The following is an 11,435-nucleotide window of genomic DNA, read 5'->3' as shown; positions in this document are numbered from 1 at the left end:
CACCGACAAGTCAAGTACTTGACTACACCCAGCAACCTTCCGTCACTGAATTAGAAATTCAGGTAGTCCAGTGCCTAAGTGCAGTGAGTTTGCTTGCAAGTCATCGTGGCGGTCTCAGGTCGGAGGGACATTTATATCCATATCCCATCGGAGCAAATCTTGACAGCAGAAATAGCTCCAGAGTTGGTCACGTTCAGTGCAGATGTACCATTACATCTCACCTGTATGCCATACCAGTGTCTCCACACTCTTGGTTATGAGGACAACCAACCCATATGGCACACAACGACCTATGCTCGATAAACGTTGTCGTCCTTGGTAACAATGTATCATTTTGGTCGCGAACATGTTTAAGGACTAAGCGACAAATCCTCCTTTGTCGAGTCTAAATAGTCCTAAGGACTTCACCACAACACAGGAGTTCATTAGAAGATGAAATATTTGTGATGAAAAAATATCAAAATAATTTTTATTTATTTATAATTCATGTACTAATACAAAAAGGAGCACAACCGTCAATAAGCTGACGATTGACTTTGGGACACTATTCTCAACAATCTCCCACTTGGTCTAAAGCCTATCGGTGCAGTATCTAATACCCATCTTCGACTTGTAGTCGTTGAACTCCTTCACCACAATGGCTTTAGTGAATGGGTCGGCCAGGTTCTCCTTCCCGTCGATCTTCTGAAGGTCGACGTCACCTCGATCCACGATCTTCCGGATGAGATGGTAGCGGCGCAGAATATGCTTCGTCCGCTGGTGTGCCTTTGGTTCCTTCGCCTGAGCAATGGCTCTAGAGCTGTCGCAGTAGAGCAGAACTGGACCAACAAGGGAGGGTGCTACTCCAAGCTCGGTGATGAATTTCCTCAGCCACACCGCTTCTTTGGCAGCATCTGATGCAGCAATATACTCCGCCTCGCATACTGAATCAGCCACAGTGTGCTGCTTGAAACTCTTCCAGCAGACAGCCCCACCATTAAGGGTAAAAATAAATTCTGACACACTCTTGCTATCATCGCGATCAGACTGAAAACTAAGTCTGTAAACCCTATAAGTCTCAAGTCCGATTCACCATATATAAGTCACTGGTCTTTAGTATTTCTTAAATACTTCAGGATGGTTTTAACAACCTTCCAGTGATTCTCTCCTGGATCAGATTGGTATCTACTCACTACCCCTAGTGAGTATGCCACATCTGGTCGTGTACATGTCATGGCGTACATGATAGATCCCACTGTCGAAGCATATAGAATCCTACCCATACGCTTTCTCTCTTGAGGTGTTGTCGGACAATCCCTCTTCGAGAGAGAAATTCCATGGCCTATCGGTAGATAGCCTTTCTTGGAATTTTTCATGCTGAATCTTTTCAGCATAGTATCAATGTACGTGGACTGGGATAAGCCAAGCAACTTTTTGGATCTATCCCTATAGATCCTCATCCCTAGGATGTAGGAAGCTTCTCCCAGATCCTTCATGGAGAACTGTGACGATAGCCAAATCTTTATTCCCTGTAATGCAAAGACATCATTCTCGATTAAGAGAATGTCATCCACATACAATACAAGAAATACTACTACTGGACCATTAGCCCACTTATAAATGCAGGGCTCTTCTCCGTTCTTAACGAAGCCATACGTTTTGATCATCCTATCAAAACGTATGTTCCAACTCCGAGATGCCTGCTTAAGTCCATAAATGGACCTCTGTAGCTTGCACATCTTAGACTCATTTGTGGATGTGAACCCTTCAGGTTGTATCATATACACTCTTCGTCCAGCTCTCCGTTTAGGAAAGCTGTCTTCACATCCATCTGCCAGATTTCATCGTCCAGATGGGCAGCTATCGCAAGCATAATCCGAATGGATTTGAGCATTGCCACAGGAGAAAACGTCTCGTCATAGTCTATACCATAATGTTGACGATATCCCTTTACAACCAGACGGGCTTTATAGGTCTCCACCTTTCCGTCTGTGCCCCTCTTCCTTTTGAAGACCCACTTACACCCTATGGGTTTTACTCCTTCGGGTGGGTCAACCAATGTCCACACATCGTTGACCTTCATGGACTCCATTTCGGATTTCATGGCCTCTAGCCATTTCTCAGAGTCAGGTCGCTGCATTGCATCCATGTAGGTGATCGGATCCTCATCGTTTTCATCAAGTTCGACAGGATCACCATCCCGGACTAAGAAACTATAGTATCTGTCTGGTTGATGTGGTACTCTACCAGACCGCCTTAAGGGTGCATAATTAATGGGCTTCGGATCTGATCTAATCAAATCCGGTTCAGGTTCAGTAACATGTGTCGGTTTTTTCACCTGTCGAACTTCGTCAAGTTCGACTTTAGAGGCAACAGTTCTTTCACTAAGAAACTCTTTTTCTAAAAAGATTGCCTTAAGGTTGACAAACACCTTTTGCTCATCAGCAAGGTAGAAATAATACCCTTTGATCTCTTTTGGGTACCCTATAAAATTACACTTGTCAGACCTAGGTCCAAGCTTGTCTGTAATTAAACGTTTAACATAAGCCGGACACCCCCAAATCCTAAGGTGCGAGAGTACTGGCTTACGTCCTATCCATATCTCATATGGCGTTTTGGCTACAGACTTACTTGGAACTCTATTTAGAAGGTAACAAGCCGATTCGAGCGCATATTCCCAGAGGGAGATCGGCAGACCAGCAAACCCCATCATGGATCGAACCATGTCTAACAGGGTCCGATTTCTCCTTTCAGACACACCATTATGCTGTGGTGTTCCAGGAGGAGTCCACTGAGAGAGAATCCCATTCTCCCCTAGATACGTCAGAAACTCATTGGAAAGGTATTCACCTCCTCGATTAGATCGAAGAGTTTTAATACACTTCCCAGTTTATTTTTCTACCTCATTTCGGAATAGTTTGAACATTTCAAATGATTCCGACTTATGCTTCATTAAATAGACATACCCATACCTAGATAGGTCGTCTGTGAAGGTTATGAAGTAGAAAAATCCACCTCTTGCACTTGAGCTCATGGATCCACATACATCAGAATGTACCAGACCTAAGAGCTCACTGGCTCGCTCACCTTTTCCAGTAAAAGGTGACTTGGTCATCTTCCCAAGAAGACAGGGCTCACAGGTTGGAAGTGATTCACAATCACTAACTTCAAGAATTCTTTCTTGAGCCAACCTGTTTATCCTGTTCTTATTGATATGACCTAGCCTACAGTGCCAAAGGTAGACTTCTGACACATTATCTATTCTAGAGCGTTTACCGAATTTTTGAACCACATTAATAGGCTGTGATAGTAAGTAAATTCTATTATTTAATTACCTAATAAATATTGTAACACCATTCAAAATGATATTGCAAATATTTCTTTTTATTAAAAAATCATAACCGTACATGGCTAAAAGGCCTACAGAAATAATATTTAATAAAAAACTTAGACAATAGTGACATTCACTCAGAATTACATTACGAGAATTGATTACAAGACTCATGATTCCTAAAGCTAGAACTGGAACTTTGCTTCCATCTCCAACATTCAGGAACCTCTCGCCTTCATCAAATCTCCTACTGACCTGCAGACCCTGCATCGAATTACAAATATGATAAGGGCTTCCGGTATCCAATACCCAGGCAGTAGTATCACAAATCAAAAAGTTGCAAGGAGTTATCATATAATTACCTTGCTTTTTCTTTGGCCTGTTCGGGTCCAGGGAGGCAATGTATTGAGGATAGTTCCTCTTTCAATGCCCGTGCTTCTTGCAAAAGAAGCACTCCGCCTGGCTCTGATCGTGCTTGCGCTTCTTGGTCTGACCCCGTGCTACTGTCCCAGCATGAGATTGCACCTTCTTATTTTTCTTCTTCGTGTTCTTCTTCCCCTTCCCAAAGGGTTGACGACGAGAAGAAGACCCTCCCACTACATTCACCGACTCCTTATGGAGTTGGTGATCCTTCTCAAAGTTCTGCAACAACCCCAACAATCCGTGGTAGTTTACTGCAGGCTTTGTCATTCGAAAATGAGTAAGAAATGGGAGGAAGGACTTGGGCAAGGAATTAAGGATCGCATCCTTACCGAGCTGCTCGTGCAGAGGAAAGGCCAATTTGCTTAGGCGCTCAATCATCTCGATCATGTACAATACATGATCAGTGACTGAGGCCCCATCCCTCATCCGAGCATTGAAAATGGCACAACTAGTTTTGTGCCTTTCAACATCGTCAGGCGTGCCAAAGGAGTCATTCAACATTTGAAGCATCTCCTGTGGCTGGACATTCTCAAACCTTCGGCTGAACTCGTCATTCATTGCTGCCAGCATAATACATCGAACGGTGGTGCGGTCATTGAGCCACTTCAAGTAAGTGTCTCGGATCGCCTTACTAGCGTTCGGAGCTGGCTCCTCAGGTGCTGGATCCGTTACTACATAAAGGATCCGCTCATGCTCAAGGACGATTTTTAATTTTCAATACCAGCTATCGAAATTGGGTCCCATGAGCTTGTCATTATCTAATAATGACTGGAGCGACAGGGTAGTGGCCATAGCTGCTTAAAAAAAATGAGACATCTATTAGTACATAAATTAATACTAAAGACTTGGATTTTAGTCTAAAATTTTTTCCAATATTTTTACGAACTGGTAGCCTCATCCTCCAATTCGAAGAATTACTTTAATTCCTTAATGGGTACTAGAATCCACACAGACTACACACGAGTCCAACTTTGGTTGGTCAACCCATGTGCATCTACGGGTAGGTTCTTAACCAGTTATTTCTCTAAACAACTTCTAGTAGTTGATTTTGCCCCAGAACCTAATCAGTAGGCTTTGGCCTCCACTGAAAAGATCTGGTTAGGTCCAACCATTAACATGACTTAATTTAGTGAATCGAACCAATAAATGATCATGTCCGACTTTGGCCGGCCAACCTAACCACCATCAGAAAGACTCAATCAAATTATCATATTATGAATAATAATTCCATTAGTCAATGAGCACCAGGCCTTTGGGCTTCCAATGATCATTGAACTAATGGACTCATTATCACTCACTTAATGGGAGGCTATGACTTAGTTATCATTATAACTTAATCATTTTAGGGACCTAATAATTTTGAAGATTTTATTAAAAAATAGTAGAGAAAAAATCATCCAGCCAATTTCAATCCTCCCACTGACTTCACCAAGTCAGATTAAAAAAAGATTTAATTAAAGCTGGCATTAGGAGCACCTAAATCAGTCACACTGATTTACCTAATGACATGGGTGAGCTCTAATCATCAAGTGATCTAATCAAAATCTAACTTACCAGATTGGCCAGGTAAGTGAGATCAGTGGTGGGGATTTGCCATTAACTCGTCAATGATCGAATCAATGCGAGTAGCTCCCGCTTAAGAACCACTGGTCAAAACTGCCGAACTTACCTTAGACACCAACCGGTTCATTAGTTTTAATTTTGATCAACTTAGTAAATAGGGCTCCACCGCGTAGCCATGAATTAAGTCCATCTTGGTCTAGTTAAAGACATGGACCCATTCAACTACAACTATTGAAGTTGAGTCTAGAGTATCCTTGACCTAATCTAATTCAACTTTTGATTAGATTTGACCAATTACTCCATTTAGTCCATTTTTTAAACTAACCTTAGGTCTAACCCAATTATGGACATAATTCATCTAACCCATTGACCCACAAGTTTATGCAATTGTCTTAGGTCTTAATTCACAATTCTAGACCTACTAGACAACACTTAATTCTTTTAATTAAGTACTTGGGCTGATGGGTCAGGGTTTGGCATTTTGAAAATAATTTTCAAATTTGAAAGATTTTATTTTCTGTTCACCAAATGTGTTAACTCATTTCATAAACGGATCAGCACATTTCATAAACAGCAATTCTATTGCTCATTTCATAACAGAAAATAACTCAAAATAAATCATAAATTTTCTTTTAGATCTAATCTAACACATTCATGATAAATTTCTTAACTAAGTCCTTTCGCTGCTTCATCAGCATGGGATATAATTGCATCAGCACCCCTACCGCCAAAGGAGACCCCATCGAATGGGAAGAGAGAGCCTTTAAACCCTACTTTTCTCCTATGATCGGACGGCCATGACAACCAACCCAATTAGATTACTTGCTACTTGGATCAAGTATATCTAAATATACCAATTTCAAAATTTAAATTTTGAATTTCAAATTTTAAATTTCAAATTTCAAATTTTAAATTTCAAATTTGAGATTTCAACCAAATTTCAAATTTCGAATTTACAATCTTTGAATTTTAAATTTTGAATTTCAAATTTCAAATTTCAAATTTTAAATTTTAAATTTCAAATTTGAGATCTCAACCAAATTTCAAATTTCAAATTTTGAATTTTGAATTTCAAATTTCAAATTTCGAATTTCAAATTTCAAATTTGAGATTTCAACCAAATTTCAAATTTCAAATTTTGAATTTCAAATTTGAAACTTCTAACAAATTTCAAATTTCAAATTTCAAATTTTAAATTTTAAATTTTTTTGAATTTCGAATTTCGAATTTTGAATTTCAAATTTAAACTTATAGATTACACCTTAATCTACGCATGCATATGTATATCATATTCTAGAACCATGCTCTGATACCATTTGAAGCGAAAATTTAGTACAGGGGCAAAATGGTAATTTTAAAATTTTTTCAAAATTACTATTTTACAGCGGAATTATTAATTAATCTCATTAATTAATACTAATTAACCCTACGCTAGGATCTAAATATGATACAACAGCATGCATTTAAATTTAAAATTCAAATTTGAATCAGTAAACATTTTACAGTACTGTGTTCAGAACACATCACCTTTTGCGGGTAGTCGATCACCACAATCTGATCACCGTCGGGGGGCTCTGATCATCACGTTGCAGCCACACAAATGTCTGGCCTCTGCGGATCATCTACACGAAGCTCCCGTCTGATCAGCTCCTCACGAATACTTGTTCGTGATTTCACCATTTTGATGGCAGGTGTTGATCGAACTCCTTCGATCGATGTGTGCCGACTTCTCGGATGCTCCGGATTGTCTGCACAGTTGCTTGAGATGCTAATGGATCTCTTTCTAAAATTTGGTAGACTCACAACACTCGTGGCACACCAATCTCACTTCCCGAACCCTAGGTAGAACCCTAGGGTACACACCAAAAACCCTGCGCCCAATTTTCTCTCTTTTCTTTCTTTTTCTCTCGGAAGGTTTTGGACCTTCACCTTGCGCAGAAGCCTTTCTCATGCCCCAAAGTTTTTCTCCTAAAATTTTTATGCACGTCCCACCTTTCTCCTCTTTTTAAAACAACGTCGAATGTGTCTTATCCGCGTGAGAGGATAAAGACAAGAGGTTACATATTTGAATTCAAATCAAATTTGAATTCAAACGAAAACCAACTTATCCCTATCCTTTTGGGCGTGAGAAGAGAAGGGGCGTGGCTCTTTGTGCGTGGAAAATGTTTCACGAGAAACCTTTTTTCGTATAAGTAATGTGGCGCACAAAATGGATAAGGATGAAAGGGCAAGTGATAAGTTATCCATTCAAATTCAAATATGCTTTGAATTTGAATGGCTAACTAATTATTTTATCCATCCATATGGCGCACAAATGAGGGCGTGGGGAAGGGTTTTGTGTGAGAAAAATTTCACGAGAAGTTTCTTCTCGTGAATTCAAATGGGTGCAAGGAAGTTGGGTGTCGCAGGAAATTTAAAACAAGGTGGTTTGATTCAAATTGAGCCAACCTAGTTTAAAATAGGTCAAGCACAATTAGACCAGATTAAACCCAACATAATTAGGCTTAATTAGACTCAATAAAATCTTAATCAAATCAGGAATTAACTAAACCTAACCCCTGATCAAATCAGGGACTAAACCACCTTAGCGATTAGGTCAAAATTTAACCTAATCGGGTCAATCCAAATTGAATCCAATTCAATTGGACTTGATCCAAAAATAATTACTCAATCAAATTAAGTTAATTAGCGATCAAATCACTAATTAAACCTCTCATAAATATTGAGTCCAAATCCGATCGACAATCAGGCATCAGAGACCATCGATATGAAACCCTGATCAAAGAGTTCAAATTTCAAATTCAAAATTTAAAATTTAAAATTTTGACCCCGGTACCCAAAATATATGGAACTCATGATCAGAGAATCCTAATTCTCAATCATAGAGTCTCAGACACATAAGACTCATAATCAGCCATCTGATCAGAAAGGAACCACTAATGTGTGTGACCCCGCAAGTTCGAACCTAAGCCGGTAGCACAGGAATCAATTTCTGTACTAATCGAAGTGACCATCTAGCAATGGTATCCGACGACCGAATAGGTCGAATAATCACAATCGCAATATTCAGAACCTACGTGAATATGGTTACCGTATAATTCATCCCTTTTGACCCCTGTGTTTAGGACGACTCAGGGTTAAACTGTCAACCCTGATGATATCATCCGAATCGTGCTCAACTCAATTAGTCTTGTGACTCCTCACTAGGACTACCCTGGCCAAGGTTTTGCTAAATTGAAACACGACTATACACAGCTCCTAAACTGGAGTGGTCAATCCCATCTTGACACACGCACCGACAAGTCAAGTACTTGACTACACCCAGCAGCCTTCCGTCATTGAATTAGAAATTCAGGTAGTCCAATGCCTAAGTGCAGTGAGTTGCTTGCAAGTCACCGTGGCGGTCTCAGGTCGGAGGGACATTTATACCCATATCCCATCGGAGCAAATCTTGACAGCAGAAATAGCTCCGGAGTTGGTCACGTTCAGTGCAGATGTACCATTACATCTCACCTGTATGCCATACCAGTATCTCCACACTCTTTGGTTATGAGGACAACCAATCCATATGGCACACAATGACCTATGCTCGATAAACGTTGTCGTCCTTGGTAACAACGTATCATTTGGTCGCGAACATGTTTAAGGACTAAGCGACAAATCCTCCTTTGTCGAGTCTAAATAGTCCTAAGGACTTCACCACAACACAGGAGTTCATTAGAAGATGAAACATTTGTGATGAAAAAATATTAAAATAATTTTTATTTATTTATAATTCATGTACTAATACAAAAGGAGCACAACCGTCAACAGGCTGACGATTGGCTTTGGGACACTATTCTCAACATGGCCTCTACTGAAAAGATCTAGTTAGGTCCAACCATTAACATGACTTAATTTAGTGAATTGGACCAATAAATGATTAGGCCCGACTTTGGCCGGCCAACCTAACCACCATCAGAAAGACTCAATCAAATTATCATATTATGAATAATAATTCCATTAGCCAATGAGTACTAGGCCTTTGGGCCTCCAATGATCATTGAACTAATGGACTCATTATCATTCACTTAATGGGAGGCTATGACTTAGTTATCATTATAACTTAATCATTTTAGAGACCTAATAATTTTGAGGATTTTATTAAAGAATAGTAGAGAAGAAATCATCCAGCCAATTTCAATCCTCCCACTGACTTCACCAAGTCAGATTAAAAAAATAGATTTAATTAAAGCTGGCATTAGGAGCACCTAAATCAGTCACACTGATTTACCTAATGACATGGGTGAGCTCTAATCACCAAGTGATCTAATCAAAATCTAACTTACCAGATTGGCCAGGTAAGTGAGATCAGTGGTGGGGATTTGCCATTAACTCGTCAATGATCGAATCAATGCGAGTAGCTCCCGCTTAAGAACCACTGGTCAAAACTGTCGAACTTACCTTAGACACCAACCGGTTCATTAGTTTTAATTTTGATCAACTTAGTAAATAGGGCTCCACCGCGTAGCTATGAATTAAGTCCATCTTGGTCTAGTTAAAGACATGGACCCATTCAACTACAACTATTGAAGTTGAGTCTAGAGTATCCTTGACCTAATCTAATTCAACTTTTGATTAGATTTGACCAATTACTCCATTTAGTCTATTTTTTAAGCTAACCTTAGGTCTAACCCAATTATGGACCTAATTCATCTAACCCATTGACCCACAAGTTTATGCAATTGTCTTAGGTCTTAATTCACAATTCTAGACCTACTAGACAACACTTAATTCTTTTAATTAAGTACTTGGGCTGATGGGTCAGGGTTTGACATTTCGAAAATAATTTTTAAATTTTGAAAGATTTTATTTTTTGTTCACCAAATGTGTTGACTCATTTCACAAACGGATCAGCATAATTCATAAACAGCAATCCTATTGCTCATTTCATAACAGAAAATAACTCAAAATAAATCATAAATTTTCTTTTAGACCTAATCTAACACATTCATGATAAATTTTATAATTAAGTCCTTTCGCTGCTTCATCGGCATGGGATATAATTGCATCGGCACCCCTACCGCCATAGGAGACCCCATCGAATGGGAAGAGAGGGCCTTTAAACCCTACTTTTCTCCTATGACCGGACGGCCATGGCAATCAATCCAATTAGATTACTTGCTACTTGGATCAAGTATATCTAAATATACCAATTTCAAAATTTAAATTTTGAATTTCAAATTTTAAATTTTAAATTTTAAATTTTAAATTTTAAATTTTAAATTTTAAATTTGAGATTTCAACCAAATTTCAAATTTCGAATTTTCAATCTTTGAATTTTAAATTTTGAATTTTGAATTTCAAATTTCAAATTTTAAATTTCAAATTTCAAATTTGAGATTTCAACCAAATTTCAAATTTTAAATTTTGAATTTCAAATTTGAAACTTCTAACAAATTTCAAATTTTAATTTTTTTTTGAATTTTGAATTTTGAATTTTGAATTTCAAATTTAAACTTATAGATTACACCTTAATATACGCATGCATATGTATATCATATTCTAGAACCATGCTCTGATACCATTTGTAGCGAAAATTTTGTGCAGGGGCAAAATGATAATTTTAAAACTTTTTCAAAATTATTATTTTACAGCAGAATTATTAATTAATCTCATTAATTAATACTAATTAACCCTACACTAGGATCTAAATATGATACAATAGCATGCATTTAAATTTGAAATTTAAATTTGAATCAGTAAACCTTTTACAGTACTGTGTTCAGAACACATCACCTTTTACGGGTAGTCGATCACCATAATCTGATCACCGTCGGAGGGCTCTGATCATCACGTCGCAGCCACACAAATGTCAGGCCTCTGTGGATCGTCCACACGAAGCTTCCGTCTGATCAGCTCCTCACGAATGCTAGTTCGTGATTTCACCCTTTTGATAGCAGATGTTGATTGAACTCCTTCGATCAATGTGTGCCGACTCCTCGGATGTTTCGGATCATTTGCATGGTTGCTTGAGAGGCTGATGGATCTCTCCCTAAAATTTGGTGGACTCACGACACTCGTGGCACACCAATCTCACTTCCCAAACCCTAGGTAGAAACCCTAGGGTACACACTAGAAACCCTGCGCTCAATTTTCT

Source organism: Elaeis guineensis, chromosome 4, assembly GCF_000442705.2.
Source record: "Elaeis guineensis isolate ETL-2024a chromosome 4, EG11, whole genome shotgun sequence".
Classification (NCBI taxonomy): Eukaryota; Viridiplantae; Streptophyta; class Magnoliopsida; order Arecales; family Arecaceae; genus Elaeis; species Elaeis guineensis.
This window is presented reverse-complemented; position numbering follows the sequence as displayed.